Source organism: Pezoporus flaviventris, unplaced genomic scaffold, assembly GCF_033815535.1.
Source record: "Pezoporus flaviventris isolate CSIRO_AGI_PZ_B2104156 unplaced genomic scaffold, CSIRO_AGI_Pfla_v1 ptg000054l, whole genome shotgun sequence".
Taxonomy (NCBI): domain Eukaryota; kingdom Metazoa; phylum Chordata; class Aves; order Psittaciformes; family Psittacidae; genus Pezoporus; species Pezoporus flaviventris.
In genome coordinates this window covers 8475021-8494815 of record NW_026892602.1, presented here as the reverse complement: position 1 = coordinate 8494815, position 19795 = coordinate 8475021, and the positions used below count along the sequence as shown (strand labels likewise).

At 41.3% G+C, this 19795-nt stretch overlaps 1 long non-coding RNA gene across 2 annotated transcripts; it reads left to right on the top strand.

Annotated features, from left to right (window-relative positions):
- The first annotated feature begins 2673 nt into the window (after positions 1-2673).
- On the top strand, positions 2674-19331 carry LOC133277224 (uncharacterized). 2 transcript variants are annotated; one of them, XR_009746135.1, is made up of 4 exons: positions 2674-2818; positions 3488-3532; positions 10090-10186; positions 19125-19331. It is a non-coding gene; the product is annotated as an uncharacterized LOC133277224 (long non-coding RNA). The 2 variants fall into 2 exon arrangements; XR_009746134.1 differs by having other exon boundaries at positions 2674-2842.
- The last annotated feature ends 464 nt before the right edge of the window (positions 19332-19795 follow it).

Below are 19795 nucleotides of genomic sequence, written 5' to 3'. Positions count from 1 at the left end.
GTCTCTTACTCCCTGCTGGTGCACACTGCAGGTGATATCATAAAGATATCAGACTTTTCCTTCAGTCTCCCTCTCCAGAGCTCCATGTCTTCCAAGTGAAAAAAAAAAAAAAAAATAGAGGAACAGAAGTATCTAAGCTGGACTAAGCAAAAGCCCTCAAGAGATATATGTTGAAATCCAGGAGAAAAAAATTTCAATATTGATAATCTGGCAATGTGATTTTTTTTTTTTCTAAAAATAAACTTGGAATTTGAAGTGCCTGTGAAAGAGAATCTGGACTTTCATTTTTAAAATGCAGATTTCTAGTCTTTTTCTAGTAGAAGTTTCCTTGGAAATGTAAGTTCATGCTTCTTATGAATGGAAGACTTTTAAAGTTGCTCCATTATGAAATATGAGGAAGAGAAATTGGAAAGAACTCACTTCCTGCTCCAGAGGACTGCCCGTGCCCATTTGTACCTCCTCTCTTTGACTCGTTATTTAAGGCACCTTTTAACAATTCATGCATTTTTCTACAGTCCTTAAAAATTGTGAGAATTACCCACTAGTTATGACTTTACAAATGAACTATTTGGGTAATTTATTTTTGCTGTAAGAAGCGCTGGAATCAATTTCTTTAAAATTTAACATTCCAAGCTTCTATATGCTCTCATTATGTACTGTGGGATGTGGTATTGTCTCTGGTCATTGTCTTGGAGAGTTAATGTGCTTCCAGTTTTGTTAGCTTGGTTCTTACTACTGGAATAATCAAGTATCTGAAATTGTTAGATGTGCATTCCTGATGGTTCTTGTTGTTGCTTATCTTCACCTTGTGAAGGCTGCTTTCACAAGCTTCTTTTTCCCTGAGTAAGTGATTAAATGCCAGTCAGTATTGTCTTTAGGGCCATCTTGGAATTCAGTTTTCTGGAGGATGGCAAGCAGTATTTTCTTTCATATGGGAATGAAAAGTTGCTGCAGTAATCTCATGTGTATTTCTTCTGTGCCTAATTCAAGCAAAAAATATTGGGAAAGACAAAAAACTATGTCTGTCTGTAGCCTATTTATCACTCTTTTTTACAAGTCATGAGTATTTTGCATATGTGATGTTCACCCGGTGACCACCTACAAATCCTATCTCAGATCTGTGTGCATTGCACAGTGACTGCTCTGGCCTTTGTGTTAAGCGTGGCAGTGACTGTTTTCATTAGCTTCATAATTTCTTATCTTAACTCTCCAATTTCATCAGGTATTTAAGCTATGCCTGCTTTTGGCTGTTTTGTTTAACTTCATTGAGGCATGTTTAATTATTATTTTTTTTAATATAGCTAAAGAAAATAAATCAGGTGCCTCTTAGAAAATCTAAATATGTTTGTAGGGAATTTGACAGACTGATCGTTTGTCTATAGGGAATTTGGCAAAGCCACCATTTCACCAAATCCTGTTCTTGTTCACTGAAATCTTGCTTGAATCATGTCTTATAGAAAAAAAGCCACATTGTAGGTGATGTGCCAAATATGCTCTTGCCAAACTGGTTAAAAGTGTCTCTCTCTGTCTGTACTGTAATGTATTCAGTAGTGTGTATTACTAATAGAATAAATGAAAAATGTATTTCTTTAACACTGCCATCTTTCTCTCTGACATGCATCTTGAGATGATTTGCAAATGCTCAGTTTTGTAAGTGGCTTACAGAGGAAATCAGTTAGCCTCTAATATTATGCTGATGCATGGCCAGTTGCTTGAACCCATTAATGAACTAATCACTGATACTCTAGCAAATGGTATTCTTTCTTTTGCATGCTGCCCATTTTGTTTCAGGTAAAATCAACATTGAAAAAAAGAGAATTTAAATGGATTATAGTATTTATCCTACCTTTTTTCTTATATGTACTTTGAGAAAAATTAGAAAGTTTGCTTCAAAAACAAAATCTTTTGTGTCTCTTTTTTATACTAAGGCAAGGTTATTAAAATCTACGCTTTGCTTTTGGCTGACCCCTGAAGCTAAATAGCATCTTCTACATGTAGAACAATCTTTTAAAACAATACACTTGTATTAAGCACAAGGTAATTTTTCTTTATTTCCCTTACTATCATCACTGATTATGAAAATAGTTTTATGTAAGTACAGATTCTCTCTCCCTTATAATCGTCTACCTCCTGCCCGATTCCTTAATTAATGACATAATTCAGTGTTCTGGACATCACAATCTCTTCCAGGGTAGTGAAATATGATCAGAGCTGCCTGGAATGTGTGTAATGGACCCCCCAAGTGAAGGTCATGCCTCTGTGGTGTTTTCCTGTCTGTAGAAAAAAATACGCTCTTTATCTAGATGATTTTCATTTTTAGATTAGAGAAAGAACTATCGAACCCCTACCCAGAGAGAAAGAACACACATAAAACTTCCTAGAAACAGAAAACATCCTGGTTATCCTTCTCTTAAACTGCCTCAGAAATCTGCATCTTAATGCATGGGTTGGTAGTGCTTACTACCGAAGAATGCGCTAGAGAATTCAATTAGCATGTGCCACCCCTGTCATTTTTTCTTTTTTGTTTTGGTTTGTTTTGTGGGTTTGTCTTGTGGGGTTTTTTTTTTTTTGGTGGGTTTTTCTTGTTTGTATTTATTTTTTATTTTTATTTTTATTTTTTTTTAATTTATTTTTATTTTATTTTTATTTTTTAGAAATTTGACAGGCCAGGACAGAGAGGTTTCAATGGTAAACCACTTAGCAGCAGTTTTGTTTATCTTTGTCATGGTTTAACAGCAGCTGACAACTAAACACCATACAGCCGTTTGCTCACTCCCTGGCCCTGGTGAGATGGAGAGAATCAGAAGAGGGAAAACTTGTGGGTTGAGATCAAAACAGTTTAGTAAGTAAAGCACCTACTTGCTGGTAGGGTGGTGTGAGAAGCAGAAAAGGCCTTGACTCTGTCTATGAACTACTCAGGAAGAACTAAAATATCCCTATATTATCAACACTGTTTCAGCACAAATGCAAATCATAGACCCACCCGAACCACTAGAGCAAATTAATTCTACCCCAGCCAAAACCAGCACATCACAATTTTACTTTTAAGAGTTTTAGCTTGTCTATTTAAATGTCAGAGGCAGGAGAGAGAGTGGTTTGTACTTTATTCCACAGATCTTGACAACCAGCAGCTAGAAGCCCAGGTTAAAAAAAAACAAAAGCCTAAAATGATCCAGCGTTTCTGTGGAGTTTATCTAAATCACATATGTTTTCCAGAGTGTAATTTTTTCTTCTAGGTGGTAGAGATGTTTGCAGTAGAGGTCTACAATCGTTTACAAAGCTCCCCTAAAAATCCCCCAATCTGTTGTTCTGTAGCTCTCCAAGTTTCAGTCTATTATACAGTGGCATTGTTCCATTGCTTGTATTGAGTGTGTAAATTCATACACTTCCTCAGTGAAAAGTCACTACAGTCCATTGAGGAGCTCCTGAGATTTTGCATTAGGAGTGCCAAGGTACTTTGAATACTCCTTTAACTTCTTTTCCACAGGACACGCAAGATACACAGCTCATGTTTAAATCACCTCTGCTTAAGGTAAATCTTTTCACTTGCCTTCTCTATCGATGGGTTTGTTCTAATGCCAGATGATACAGATTTTACTCCCATTTACCATCATTCACTAATCTTAATGTTTACTGTTGATGAAGGTGTAAAGATGAATGATCCTTAACACCTCTTAAATAAATGCACTGAGCCTGAAGAGAAGTATTGTCAGCTAATTTTAAAGCTGTAAGTAGGCCTGATGAATTCCTTAGAAAATAGCTGTCTAAAACTTATGAAAAATATCCTGTATTTTTTTTTCTTTTAGAGTTACTGCCTTTGCTTTCTTACCTGAATATCTTCAATTTAACTGGTGAGAACAGAGAGAGACAGAGAAAGATTTGGTTGATATCTTGGTTGATATTCAGGGATCACCTGCTACAAGCTCAGGAGTGTTGCATCCCAACTAGAAGGAAGTGCAGCAGTAGGGCCTGGTGACCTGCTCAGACAGAGACCCCGTCCCAGACCGTGGCTGTTCAGGTCTCTGGGTGCAGGGAGTGCCAGAGCCTGCTGCTGCCGGGGGAGGGAGGACAGCATTCCACCTGCGTGAGGTGTGAGCAGGTAGAAGACCTGCTTAGCCTGGTGGCAAGACTTAAGGAGGAGGTTGAGACACTGAGGACCATCAGGGAGTGTGAAAGGGAGATCGACTGGTGGAGTAACTCCCTGGCGTGCCAGTCGGAACGGTTCCAGGGAGATACCCCCCAAAAGGGGAAGGACCCCCTGCCTTCTCACACAGAGGGGGATGGCCTGAGACAGCCCCTGCCCTGTAGCTGTTGTGCAGAGGTAGGGGACCAAAAAGACGACGAGGGTTGGAAGCGAGTTCCAGTTCGACGTTGTGGGAAACCCTCCCCCCTTCCTGCCCTGCTTCCCCAGGTGTCCCTCCGTAATAGGTTCGAGGCCCTGAATCTTGAAGGAGAGGTAGGTGAGGATGTGGTGCAAGGCCAGCCCACAAGGCCACATAGGAAAAGGCGGTCGACTTTGCACCTTAAGACTGCCTCTGCTAAGAAAGAAAGAAGGGTCATTGTAGTAGGGGATTCCCTTCTGAGAGGAACAGAGGGCCCGATATGCAGAGTTGACCCTCATCATAGGGAAGTGTGTAGTCTGCCTGGAGCCCGGATCAGGGATATCACTAGGGCGCTCCCCAGCCTGGTGCACCTGACAGACTACTACCCGCTGCTGGTCTTCCAGACAGGTGAGGGGGAAGCTGCTTCCCGCAGTCTGAGGGGGATGAAGAAACACTACAGGGCCTTGGGGCAGATGGTGAAAGAGTCTGGGGCTCAAGTGATCTTCTCCTCACTCCTTCCATCTTCCACTGATGATGTGGGAAGGAATGGGAAGATTAAGTTCATAAACAATTGGCTTCGAGACTGGTGCTACAGGTAGGGCTTTGGATTCTTTGATAACAGCTGGTTTTATAGGGCACCATTCTGGACAATGACAAGTGGGAAAGGTTTGTCTCACAGAGGCAAAAGGATGCTGGGGCACAAATTAGCAGGGCTCATTTGGAGAGCTTTAAACTAGATTTGAAGGGGGATGGGGTTGTAGCTGGGCTTGCCCCAGTGGGGCAGCGCTCCAGAATTAATGAAGACTGGGAGGCCTCCTACAATCCTAGGGTGAAATCGGTGTGCTCAGCTCGCTCCCTGGAATGTCTGTACACCAATGCGCGCAGCATGGGAAATAAGCAGGAGGAGTTGGAAACCTGTGTTAAGTCAGGAGACTATGATCTGGTGGCAATTACAGAGACATGGTGGGACAGCTCACATGACTGGAATATAGTCATGGAGGGCTATGTCCTTTTCAGGAAAGACAGGCCAGCCAGGAGGGGTGGTGGGGTTGCTCTTTATGTGCGGTAGCAACTACAGTGCACCGAGTTCTGTTCAGGAACAGATGACGAGCGAGTTGAGAGTTTGCGGGTGAGAATTAAGGGGCAGGCTGGCAGGGGGGATACTGCTGTAGGTGTCTGTTACAGACCACCAGATCAGGGTGAGGAAGTTGACGAGGCCTTCTACAGGCAGCTGAGAGCGGCCTCACAGTCACAGGCCGTGGTCGTCGTGGGGGATTTTAACTTCCCTGATGTTTGCTGGAAGGACCACTCGGCAACCCAGCCACAGTCCAGGAGGTTCCTCCAGTGTATGGATGATAACTTCCTCCTGCAAATGGTGGATGAGCCGACCAGGAGAGGAGCGCTGCTGGATCTCATCCTCACTAACAAGGAGGATCTGGTTGAAGCAGTAAGGGTTGAGGGCTGCCTTGGTTGCAGCGACCACGAGATGGTGGAGTTCAGGATCATGTGTCGTAGGACTAGTAGAATACCAAGTAGAATTGCAACCCTGGACTTTAGCAGGGCAAACTTTGGCCTTTTCAAGCAATTGCTAGGGGAAATCCCATGGGCAAGGCTGCTTGAAGGTAAAGGGGCCCAAGATAGTTGGTTGGCATTCAAGGATTGCTTTTTCCAAGCATCGGAGCATCCCGACACGTAGGAAGTCAAGGAAGAGGGCCAAGAGACCTGCGTGGCTAAATAGGGAATTGCTGGGTATGCTCAAGTGGAAGAGGAGAGTTTCTGGTCATGGAAGGAGGGGCTGGCCACTTGGGAGGAATATAAGGCTGCTGCTAGAGGATGTAGGAAGGCAGCTAGGAGGACTAAGGCATCCTTAGAATTAAACCTGGCAAGAAGGGTCAAGGACAGCAAAAAGAGCTTTTTCAAATAGATGGCAGACAAAACTAACACCAGAGGCAATGTAGGCCCACTGATGAACGGGATGGGTGCCCTGGTGACAGAAGGTACAGAGATGGCAGAGTTACTGAATGCCTTCTTTGTCTCTGTCTACTCTGCTGCAGGCAGTCCTGAAGAGCCCTGTATCTCTGAGACCTTAGATGAAGTCAGGTCGACGGAGCGGTTTGCCTTAGTTGATGAGGAATGGGTTAGAGACCAGTTGAGCAACCTGGACATCCATAAATCCATGGGTCCAGATGGGATGCACCCGCGGGTGCTGAGAGAACTGGCAGAAGTCACTGCTAGACCACTCTCCATCATCTTTACCAAGTCTTGGGAAACAGGAGAGGTGCCTGAGGACTGGAGGAAAGCAAATGTCACTCCAGTCTTCAAAAAGGGCAAGAAGGAGGACAAGGGCAAGGTAACTATAGACCGGTCAGCCTCGCCTCCATCCCTGGGAAAGTGATGGAACACCTTATCCTCGGTGCCATCTTAAGGCATATCAAGGATAAGAGGGTTATGAGGGGCAGTCAGCATGGCTTCACCAAGGGGAAATCATGTTTGACCAATCTCTTAGCCTTTTATGAGGAAATAACACGGTGGATGGATGATGGCAGAGCGGTGGATGTGGTCTACCTTGACTTCAGTAAAGCATTTGACACAGTCTCCCACAGCATCCTCACGGCTAAATTGAGGAAGTGTGGTCTGGATGATCAGGTAGTGAGGTGGACTGCGAACTGGCTGAAGGAGAGAAGCCAGAGAGTTGTAGTCTATGGGGCTGAGTCTAGTTGGAGGCCTGTAACTAGTGGAGTGCCTCAAGGGTCAGTACTGGGACCGGTATTATTTAATATATTCATCAACGATTTAGATGAGGGAATTGAGTGTACTATCAGCAAGTTTGCTGATGACGCTAAGGTGGGAGGAGTGGCTGACACGCCAGAAGACTGTGCTGCCATCCAGCGAGACCTGGACAGGCTGGAGAGTTGGGCAGGGAGTAACTTGATGAAATATAACAAGGGAAAGTGTAGAGTCCTGCATCTGGGCAGGAACAACCCCAGGTTCCAGTATAGGTTGGGAAACGACCTGTTAGAGAGCAGTGTAGGGGAGAGGGACCTGGGGGTCCTAGTGGACGACAGGATGACCATGAGCCAACACTGTGCCCTTGTGGCGAAGAAGGCCAATGGCATCCTGGGGTGTATTAGAAGGGGGGTGGTTAGTACGTCGAGAGAGGTCCTTCTTCCCCTCTACTCTGCCCTGGTGAGACTGCATCTGGAATATGGTGTCCAGTTCTGGGCCCCTCAGTTCAAGAAGGACAGGGAGCTGCTGGAGAGAGTCCAGCGAAGGGCAACAAAGATGATTAAGGGAGTGGAGCATCTCCCTTATGAGGAAAGACTGAGGGAGCTGGGTCTCTATAGTTTAGTGAAGAGGAGACTGAGGGGTGACCTTATAAGTGTCTATAAATATTTAAAGGGGGAGTGTCATGAGGATGGAGCCAGGCTCTACTCAGTGGCAAACAATGATAGGACAAGGGGTAATGGGTACAAACTGGAACACAAGAGGTTCCACTTAAACTTGAGAAGAAACTTCTTCTCAGTGAGGGTGACGGAACACTGGAACAGGCTGCCCAGGGAGGTTGTGGAATCTCCTTCCCTGGAGACATTCAAAACCCGCCTGGACTCATTCCTGTGTAACATTATCTAGGTGTTCCTGCTCCGGCAGGGGGATTGGACTAGATGATCTTTCGAGGTCCCTTCCAATTTCTAGCATACTGTGATACTGTGACCTCCATGGATGGATAAGGAGCTGCTGAGGAAAATTCAAATGAAAAAAGTGGCTTGAAAAAAATGGCTTAAAAAAGTGGAAGCAAGGACAGGCAGCCTGGGCAGAATACAGGGATGTTGTCCAGGAAGCTAGGGACCAGGTTAGGAAAGCTAAGGCCCAGTTGGAATTAAACTTGGCTAGGGATATTAAGGATAACAGGAAGGGATTCTGTAGGTACATAGCAAATAAAAAACAGACTAGGGAGAACATAAGCCACCTCAGGAAGCTCTCGGGAGAGCTGGATACACAGGAATTGGAGAAGGCTGAGGTTCTGATTTCTTTGCCTTGGTCTTTGCTGGCAAATGCTCTGACCAAACCACCCAAGTCTTCGAAGACAGACACAGGGACTGTGAGAATGAAGACCTTGCGCCCACTGTACGAGAGGATCTGGTTCGAGACCATCTTAAAAAGCTGAACGTGCACAAGTCCATGGGTCCTGATGAGATCCATCCGTGGGTCCTGAAGGAGCTGGCGAATGAAGTTGCGAAGCCGCTGGCCATCATATTTGAGAAATCATGGCAGTCAGGTGAAGTTCCTGACAACTGGAAAAAGGGAAATATAGCCCCCATTTTCAAGAAGGGGAAAATGGATGACCCAGGGAATTACAGACCAGTCAGTCTCACCTCTGTGCCTGGCAAAATCTTGGAGCAGATTCTCCTGGAAGGCATGCTAAGGCACATGAAAAACAACAAAGTGCTTGGTGACAGCCAGCATGGCTTCACTGAGGGGAAATCCTGCCTGACCAATTTGGTGGCCTTGTATGATGGGGCTACAGAACTGATGGACGGGGTAGAGCAGTTGATGTCATCTACCCGGACTTGTGCAAAGCTCTCGACACTGTCCCACATGACATCCTTGTCTCTGAATTGGAGCGACATCAATTTGATGGATGGACCACTCAGTGGGTAAAGAACTGGCTGGGTGGCCACACGCAAAGAGTTGTGGTCAATGGCTCAATGTCTGGCTGGAGTGGTGTCTTTCAGGGATCAGTGTTGGGACCGGTCTTGTTCAACATCTTTGTCGGTGACATGGACAGTGGGATTGAGTGCACCCTCAGCAAGTTTGCCGATGACACCAAGCTGTGTGGTTCGGATGATATGCTGGAAGGAAGGGATGCCATCCAGAGGGACCTTGACACGCTTGTGAGCTGGGCTGATGCCAACCTCATGAAGTTTAACCATGACAAGTGCAAGGTCCTACACCTGGGTGGGAGCAATCCCAGGCACAGCTACAGGTTGGGCAGAGAAGAGATTCAGAGCAGCCCTGCAGAGAAGGACTTGAGGATGTTGCTTGATGAGAAAATGAATATGGGCCAGCTTCAGTGTGCGCTCACAGCCCAGAAATCCAACCTTATCCTGGGCTGCATCAAAAGCAGTGTGACCAGCAGGTTGAAGGAGGTGATCCTGCCCCTCTACTCTGCTCTTGTGAGACCTCACCTGGAGTATTGTGCGCAGTTCTGGTGTCCTCAACATAAAAAGGACATGGAACTCTTGGCACAAGTCCAGAGGAGGGCCACGAGGATGATCAGGGGACTGGAGCACCTCCTGTATGAAGACAGGCTGAGAAAGTTGGGGCTGTTCAGCCTGGAGAAGAGAAGGCTGCATGGAGACCTCAGAGTAGCCTTCCAGTATCTGAAGGGGGGCTATAGGGATGCTGGGGAGGGACTCTTCATTAGGGACTGTAGTGATAGGACAAGGGGTAACAGGTTAAAACTTAAACAGGGGAAGTTTAGGTTGGATATAAGAAGGAAATTCTTTCCTGTTAGGGTGGTGAGGCACTGGAATAGCTTGCCCAGGGAGGTTGTTAATGCTCCATCCCTGGCAGTGTTCAAGACCAGGTTGGACGAGGCCTTGGGTGATATGGTTTAGTGTGAGGTGTCCCTGCCCATGGCAGGGGGGTTGGAACTGGATGATCTTAAGGTCCTTTCCAACCCTGACTATTCTATGATTCTGTGATTGTATTTCATTAAAATGAGTGGGAAGTTTATCAAGCTTTCTCCTTTCATCTTTTAAAACAGAAACTGCATCTTGCCATGAGTGATGTGAGAAGAGTATTATATTTCTAAGAGGGCAAAAAGACTTATGGCAAATGATTTCCCTCCATGTTGGAAAAAGGTTAGTGATGTTTCACATGGTGCTGAGACTATTTCCAGGTATTTGTAAAATGGGGATTTTTTCTTTCTGCTCTAGGTCTCTGAGCTGGTTTAGTTAAGCACTGCTTTTGTATCGGTGCATAATTTGGATAAGCGATTGCAGGTTTTGATTCCCATTTCTTTTGAGTTACTTGCCGAGTACGAAGTAGCTAGGGAATGGTTCCTATAAAATTATACAGTGAAAGTAGTGCATGAGCAACGGAAATATTAATGAACATGATTGTTTTGACACATAAGAATTAGAGCATGTTTAAATATTATACATAGTGTATGAACTGCTGACACAAAATGAGAAACATGAGATTTATATCTAACAAATATTGCTCAACTTTGAGTTCTCAGATTTAAAGAAGTCAGTTTACTTAGATCAGCTTCTGTGGCGTTTTAAAGTCTCTCCATCACAGATTCAAGGCAGCCAAAGAGAATGTGTGTAAGGGTGGTTTGGTGAATTCCAAAGCCTTGTAATGTCTGAATTTTAAAAACCAGGTTAATCCACCCTAATTTGCACTACATTTCATTTGCATGTTGACAAAATGAAATTTACAGTTGCTTTCTGGCAGTGTTCAAATTTACATTTGGCATATTCTATTTTTTTTTGGCATAATATATACTTTTTGCTCTTTTGACCAATTTTTTATGCAAATAACAGTAGAAATACAATGCATTTGTCTGATGTCCTAAAATAAAATGTAGAATTTACAGGGTTGTAAAACCATGGGTTAGAAAAGATTTAAAGGACCTTGAGCCAGGGCTATTTTTAGTTGTTTGTATGGGAATTTGCAGGATGTTTTATGCTAAGAGCTTTTAAAAGTATTTGTTTAGTCACAATGTCTGCTGTTTTTTTTCCATGTCTGATGAACTATGCCTGTTTTAAATGGCTAGATATGATCCCAAAATTTAATAGACAAATGTTTCCTCCTAGAAAGCGGTAAAATAGCAGCAGGAAAATAAAGATTACTTAAAGGATAACTTCCTTAAATTATTGAAATTGACTAGTGAACACTTGATCTGCTTTTCAAATTACCATTATTTCTGTATAATACAGTTCATGCTAAAATATGATTATCAGTTCACTCACCATTCCATGTATAGGCAACTAGAACCAGAAATGGCATCTCGGTATACTGATGAGACTGATCTTGGATCAGACTGAAATATATAAATTATTGGTCCATTTAGATCTCTATATTACAACAGAATGTAGTTAGGAAAGATACGACATCATAGTAGAAGGTGGGCAAATAAATGACAAAAATGCAACATTTCCTCATTAATTTTGTGATATTTAGTATTTAAGTAAAAATTGCTCATCAAATATCTATTCCAAAGTCCACTGATTTCAAGCAATAGAGTGTCAGAATACAGACAACCTTACTCTAGTGACTGACATACATGCAAGCTCTAGGTTCAAATGCTGGATGAAGTAGATCTGGCTCTGTCAGGATTGCACAGAGTTTTTTTGCATTGTCTTGGCGTTTGGTCTGTTATTTCTCAATCTCATGTATTCTGACATTCTGCATGAGAATTTGCACAGCCAATAGTTAAAATACATTCATAATAGCTTGCTTTGGATTACCCAGGTGATCACTCAACCTTTAATAATTTGTTCAGCAGTCTTAAATAATTGTCTTTGGAATCTTGGAACCTTTCAAGGAGTCTGAAATCCATTTTTCCTTGGCAGTATTTCACTTGAAGTAACTTGGGAAGAAAAACCTCATTTTCCTTTATAAACTACATGTTTTGTCAGGTGAAGTTTATCAGTAAGTTCCACTGGAGGATGACTTAGGTGCTTAATTAACTTGTATGGATTATATTTTTGGCTACACTCAATCTGTGTAGCAGATGCACGTACATCATGAGTTTATGGTCCTCATCAGTAGTTCCAATGAGAACTTGTTTGTTGAACTCCATGGCTTTAGCTAGGAGGAGCAAAGGCTGAGAAAGATGAAGGTATCTTGGCTGTTACTCTGAGGTAGGTACTTGTCTGCACCCAGAAATTTTAAATATTATGAGTTCTGTAATTGAGCAATAGTTGGTATTATGCAGGGATAAATACTCTTGCAGCTCTCGTAGTTTTCTGCTATTTGAGATGGATACCTTCTGTGGTTTTGTTTTCACACTGTTTAAACAAGTTAGATTAAAAAGGGGAATAATAACTATATGTATGTAGATGAGCTGTTATCTCCTGCAAAGAACTTTGTTGTAGGAGAGTAGCTTGCTTCCTGCAGAAGGTGTAATCTACACATATGAATTTACCTATTGCATTGCCTTTAGAGAATTGGTTCATTCTCTTGCTTGAGTCAGAACAGAACTGGTGATTTCCTGATGTGTTAAGGCTGAAGTTGAACCCAGGACGCTGTGCTTCAGGGCAACACATCTTCACAAATCAATGAATCTGTTCCTTGTTGCCCCCCCCTGGAGGCAGCTGATGACAGAGGACCATGGGCTCAAAGATACAGCCAGGAGAGAAGTCTGCTGGCAGCAAGGATATTTGGTGTTGAAAGCTGTTGGCCTGGTGTGTTTTCCCCATTTTTAATACAGTTCTAATCTGATTAGTATGTGGGATTTCTTTGTTTGACATCATCATGCTGTTGCTTAAAGGATATGTTTTTCCCATTTGAAAAAGAAGTTATTCTTTATTTTATTTAATTAAAAATACCTCTTTCAACCACCCAAATAGAAAAGTAAAATGACTCATTTATGTGAAATATTGTGAAAATATTAATTCTTCTTTCTTTTTGGTGTGAAAATATTAATTCTTCTTTCTTTTGGTGTATTTCTCACTGTGGCATATGTATGCTGTACACAGAGGTTGATAGTTGCTTATTTTGTCAGGTACATACAAGGTAACCATAGGCACCGACATTAAGCGTAAAGCTGTTTTGGCTTTTGTTTAGTTTCTTTTTATTAAAACAAAAAACAAACAACAAACAAAACAAAACACAACAAAACCCAACCAACCAACTCTGTTTATTTTCAGATTGGTTTTAGCTATTTACTGTTTTGCCTCAGATGATATTTTGGTGCTCTTTTTCTGTCTGCTGCTGCTCCTGATGGTTTGGTGTTTATTGGAGCGCAGAAATCATGGTGAGGATATTGATCTGTGTTGGTCTTTTTCTTTTTTTTTTTTTTTTTGTCTTTCTTTCACATGGTCATTTAGATTGAGCCATCTGCTCGCCTAATAGTGGGGATACTGAAGAAAGACATTTTCTTCCAGGCTTACATATGAATTGTACTTTCAGATAGAGGTTATTCACTTCAAAATACGAAGATTGAACTATGATTCCATCACATTAAATAAAAAATCATGAAAAATAAATTCTGTGCTCAAAAATATTTTCTTTGACGTTGTTTCTTTGCCACTGCTCTGATTGAAACTGTGGCATATGAAGTGCATCTTTTCTGTAATCACTGCTGCAAGTGGGCAGGAAAAAGGACTATCTTTATTCTACTAATTTTCTCACAGTCAACATAAAAAAAAAAGCTCTGATAAATGCCCTCTATCCAAATAATTTGTAGGATGGTTTTGTAGCATTGTTGCTATGTTGTTGCTATGTGTTGTTGATTAGGAGAGTAAGGCACAGTGAGTCCGTACAAGAATGTAAACAGAACCTACATAAAGTGACTACTGGTTCCTCCCACTTCAGCTGATTTTTTTTTTTAAGCAAAATTTATGCATTTAAAATAAATCCTTAAAGCTTCAAAGTCTGAAACCAAATGGGAATAAAATATGTTGTTCCCACTCTGACAGAATGATTAAGTGGGAATATAATGAAGGTGCTAGATGATGTTGTGAATGTGGTTTAGCCTGATCTCCATCATTTTCACAGATTGTTTTTTAAGGTATTTTGTTTTATTTTAGTTTATATTTTAATTTTAAGCTATGTTATATGTTTTTATTTTATTTCTTTGATTTTACTTAATCACTCTGGAAGGCACAATCACCTTTGAGTGCAAAGGGAGGAAGTTTACTGTGGGTAAACTCCACAGGTTCATCTGTTCAACTGAGCATGGAGTCACAATGAGGACTTGAGCAAGTTTGCCAGAGTGGTTCCTTGGGTGAGTTTGGTGTTACTGAAATAGCAGTGGAGTCGACAGGGCTGAGGCTGTTCTTCAAGATACTCCTGACTTCTTTCTCCTCTAGGGTGGAGCACAGTCATTTCCTGGGTTCTTTTGAGAGTTTGGGTATGGGAGATCTCTGTAGACATTACCAGGTTCTAGACACTGTTGCTCATGGTTGCCCTGTCAGGAGAAAAGTGTTTGGCTGTAGAGAAAACCTGTGCAGTCTGGCAAATGAGATACCTAGGATTTGATTAGCATGAATATCATTAATGCTGTTAATTTAAATCTTTTGGTAGCTTTGCTGCTGAAGAACATGAGTAAATCTGGTTCACTTATCACAGTATCACTGTATGCTAGAGATTGGAAGGGACCTCGAAAGATCATCTAGTCCAATCCCCCTGCCGGAGCAGGAACACCTAGATAATGTTACACAGGAATGAGTCCAGGCGGGTTTTGAATGTCTCCAGGGAAGGAGATTCCACAACCTCCCTGGGCAGCCTGTTCCAGTGTTCCGTCACCCTCACTGAGAAGAAGTTTCTTCTCAAGTTTAAGTGGAACCTCTTGTGTTCCAGTTTGTACCCATTACCCCTTGTCCTATCATTGTTTGCCACTGAGTAGAGCCTGGCTCCATCCTCATGACACTCCCCCTTTAAATATTTATAGACACTTATAAGGTCACCCCTCAGTCTCCTCCAAACTATAGAGACCCAGCTCCCTCAGTCTTTCCTCATAAGGGAGATGCTCCACTCCCTTAATCATCTTTGTTGCCCTTCGCTGGACTCTCTCCAGCAGCTCCCTGTCCCTCTTGAACTGAGGGGCCCAGAACTGGACACGATATTCCAGATGCGGTCTCACCAGGGCAGAGTAGAGGGGAAGAAGGACCTCTCTCGACCTACTAACCACCCCCCTTCTAATACACCCCAGGATGCCATTGGCCTTCTTCGCCACAAGGGCACAGTGTTGGCTCATGGTCATCATGTCGTCCACTAGGACCCCCAGGTCCCTCTCCCCTACACTGCTCTCTAACAGGTCATTTCCCAACCTATACTGGAACCTGGGGTTGTTCCTGCCCAGATGCAGGACTCTACACTTTCCCTTGTTATATTTCATCAAGTTACTCCCTGCCCAACTCTCCAGCCTGTCCAGGTCTCACTGGATGGCAGCACAGTCTTCTGGCGTGTCAGCCACTCCTCCCACCTTAGCGTCATCAGCAAACTTGCTGATAGTACACTCAATTCCCTCATCTAAATCGTTGATGAATATATTAAATAATACCGGTCCCAGTACTGACCCTTGAGGCACTCCACTAGTTACAGGCCTCCAACTAGACTCAGCCCCATAGACTACAACTCTCTGGCTTCTCTCCTTCAGCCAGTTCGCAGTCCACCTCACTACCTGATCATCCAGACCACACTTCCTCAATTTAGCCGTGAGGATGCTGTGGGAGACTGTGTCAAATGCTTTGCTGAAGTCAAGGTAGACCACATCCGCCGCTCTGCCATCATCCATCCACCGTGTTGTTTCCTCATAAAAGGCTAAGAGATTGGTCAAGCATGATTTCCCCTTGGTGAAGCCATGCTGACTGCCCCTCATAACCCTCTTATCCTTGATATGCCTTAAGATGGCACCGAGGATAAGGTGTTCCATCACTTTCCCAGGGATGGAGGTGAGGCTGACCGGTCTATAGTTACCTGGGTCCTCCTTCTTGCCCTTTTTGAAGACTGGAGTGACATTTGCTTTCCTCCAGTCCTCAGGTTTGTTTTGTACTAACCTGTATCTTTTTAACCTGTTTACTGCCTCATTATTCCCCTGTGAAGAGCTGTAGTTAGATTCTTGTCCTGTGCTTAGGAAGACTTGGCATGCGCTATGGCTCACTTTAAATTTTTGTTCTTCGTAACTTTTTAGCCTTCTAGCATAATGTCTCTCAAACTCTAGATTCCCTTCTGATGTCTCCAGCGGAAAAGATGTCTGAAACTCCATTACTGCAAGTACCTCTGCTTGTAGTTACTTCTACAAGTAATCCCTTTGAAATCAATAGGGAATATTCCCAGTAGTAAAGTTAAATAGTCTGAAATGTCTTGCAGAATAAAGCCTAAGGCTGGGAAACATTACAGAATGTTGCATGACTTCATTACAAAGGGCACCACCACTAAAAGAATCCCCATCTTAAATAACCACTAATGAACTTAATACAGTAAATAGTTTTATAAACTATATGATTTTCTAATTGCTCTTTATGTATTTTTTTTGTTGTTGTTGTTTAAACATCAACATAAATATTCCAGTTTTGAAATAATGCTTGTTTTAAGACCACTTATACATGAGAATATCAAAACTGATCTTTGATATGTTCTGTTTGGTATTTTCTACCCTTACTTATTCTCTCCTATGGCTGTTTCCTATCCACCCGTACTACCTCATTCAGCTCCACTTATGACTATTCCTTCCCAATCCAGTTCCTTGTGAGTGTGTAGCTATGCTGTCCAATGGTATTTTTTTGAAATTAAGTAAGTGGCAGAGAAGAACATGTTTTTTTAAACCAAACAATGAAGTAAATAAGTACACTTTGAAAAGCAGCTCTGAGTCAGGACTTCAGTAAATTACAGTTTAATCAGCAAGGCCAAGTTACGTTTGAAAGCACATTTGTAAACTTCAGTAGAAACTGCTCCCATATATCTGAAGTTAGGATTTTGGCCTGCATTTTTACAGAAACAGTGCATGTTTAATATACTTTCTTCTTTTGGCAACATAAATTTTCTGTAGCCACAACTTTTGATCTACATTGTTTTCTTGAGTATTTAGAAGGCTTTCTATGCTGCTGGGGAGGAAAAATTAGGCCCAGATTATTCATTAATTTATGTGAAATCATAAGATGAAAATTAAAAAAATCTCTTTCCAAATCTTCAAAGGCTAAATCATGACTTGATATAAATGTCCATATGCAGAGAATTGAGCCTGGAGTATGGCTGAAAATACCTTTTTGCCCAGAAAATACAGCTGCAAAATCCTGATTCCTAGCTGATGAAATTCTTAGCTGCACCAACTCGAAGTTTGTGTTCAAGAGGCCACATGTTTTCATTATACAGGTATAAAGGAAACTGGAGAATCTGTAAAGTGTAAAGGAAAAAAGTTCTACTCTTATAGATCTTTTTCTATAGTAATTTCTGTAATGTGTAGTCGACAGCCTATAGAAATATAATATTACAAAACTGAGGTGGCAGATATGTATGAATACCATTAAATACAATTTTATAATGAAAATTTTGTCTTATGAAGGTGAAACTTTTAGATCATATTAGAATTCTAAATTTTTTATGCATAGCAATCAAATGACCTCCCTATATTGCCACATAAAGTATAGATTTAAAGTTAAATGATCCAGTCAGTCATTTAGCATTTTCTTAGGGTCATCTTTTGCCAATAACTACAGATGTTTACATATGATTTTCTTGTTTCTGTGTTTGTATTATTTACATTTTAAGAATTGAAGGAAGAATGACACTTTTAAAACTGTTTTTAATAGCCTTTGTTTATTGTTAATACCTACTGTTCCAGGCTCTTGCTCTAATGATTTTTTCCACACTGCATTGATAATTAAATTCATTCATTTTGCTGGCTGCACAATTCTTTTAAATAAAAAGTTATGGGTAATAATACCTATTATGTTGAAAGTACAAAGGAGAAAAGGGCAGATCCACAGCTTTTAGTTCAAGGAGAGCCAATGGATTTTCCAAGTTACAGGTTTAAATAAAATCAGAAATCTTGAGTCCTTCAATATACAATATAGTAATGGTAGTGCAGATTGAAGGTATAGCATTGTTTTGTTTTTCTCAAGCTATAGTGCATGCAATGTTTTTCCCAGTAAAACAGGAGTTGAGGGTATGCGATGTGTGATCCATTTAAGGATATTTATTAATAGTAATTTCAGCATTGGTCTTCTTAGATGACTGGAGACTATTTGTATGTTGCTACCTCCTAACATATACATGGTAGCAGTTAATCTTTTCACACCCTTTCCATTGTGAACATGTGATACTTTGGTAAAATAAGATGCATATAGCAAAAAATTTACGCTATTCTGGGATTATTTATTTGCTAATACAGCCTCTGCAATTTTTATCTATTTCATGATATTTTAGGTTTTGCAATTTTAAAATTATGTAAAAGGGATATAATTGCTAATAGAGAAGACATTCTTAGCCTCATATTTATTTTTTGTCATGTTTACAGACCTCCAGAAGAAAAAACATTCTGTCCATTTAGCCAAATAAGTTTTAATTTCATTTTGAAAAAAGATCAGTATAAAGGAGTAAGAATTGATATAATTTAAAATAGATAATAATCTCATTTTGTAAAATTTATTTTGTAAGTTGGAATATCACCAGTTTGCAAAAACAATTCACAGAAAATGTAATTTTGAAATAGTAATAAATAAAAAGCTTGCATTAAAAGTGGGAGAAATATAGATCAATTTGTAGCTACTTTTCAGCATCTCAGCTCTGGCTTATAAATTCTTTTGGACTCAGTTTAATGGAATTTTCTTGATTCTTGTCAGCCCCAGAGTACCTGATTTTTGAGTGGGTGAGAATCTCTTCCTCTGAAGTAGCTCTTTTTTTAATACTGAGGTGCAACTTTCTTTCTGCTTTTTCTTCCTCTTTTCTCTCTACCTTTCACATTTTATTTGTGCTGCTTTTCTTGATAGATTCTTGGGGTATATGAGTTCTGTTTAAGGTTATCAGGGCTGGTAGAGTCATTGGAGTAGAGTATTGAGGAGGCTTTTGGAGTTTTGTTATTAAAAGCCAGTTTGGAATTCTTTCTTTCTCCCTGTGTTCTTGCAGGTGTATGGAGGGTATGAATCATAAGAAAACCATAGGTCTTCATCCCGCTTTCCTCACCTGTTGGAGGGCTGATGATACAACCTTCTCACTATGCTTTGTTCTGTCACCATTAGGTGTTGAATATTGATGATGAAAGTGTGCTCTGGTGGGATACTGCTACCCAGCCATCTCATTTTGCAATGATATAATAAGAATACAGTGTCCCAAATAGAGTAAGGACTATTTCAGGACCTGAAAATGCTTTATTCCTGACACTTCTTATTTAAAATATATCTACTACCTGTATTATCTTTAGTAATTCTCATCAAGTATCTAATAACATTTCATACATATCTTTAATTACTGTGGAAGATTCTGTCTTGGGTATTCTTATTTCTGAAACTTGTTAAGAACAAATGAATAACTTAAAGGAGATCTGAGCAATAATCACTGATCCCCAAGCTGAACACCACAAGGCCTGTACCAGTGTCAAGTGCCAACACTGATGTATTTGAAAAGGCAAAGACTGAGATGCCAAATCAGACACTTCTGAACTAAGGAACAGGATGCCTGTATGTTCTCCCTACTAAGGTCCATCATAGAGGGAGTCATGAGGGAGGCCAGAGAACCTTTTTAACTCATCTGCTCACACATTCTGCTATTATGAGCTCCTGTCTCAATTATTTCTGCTA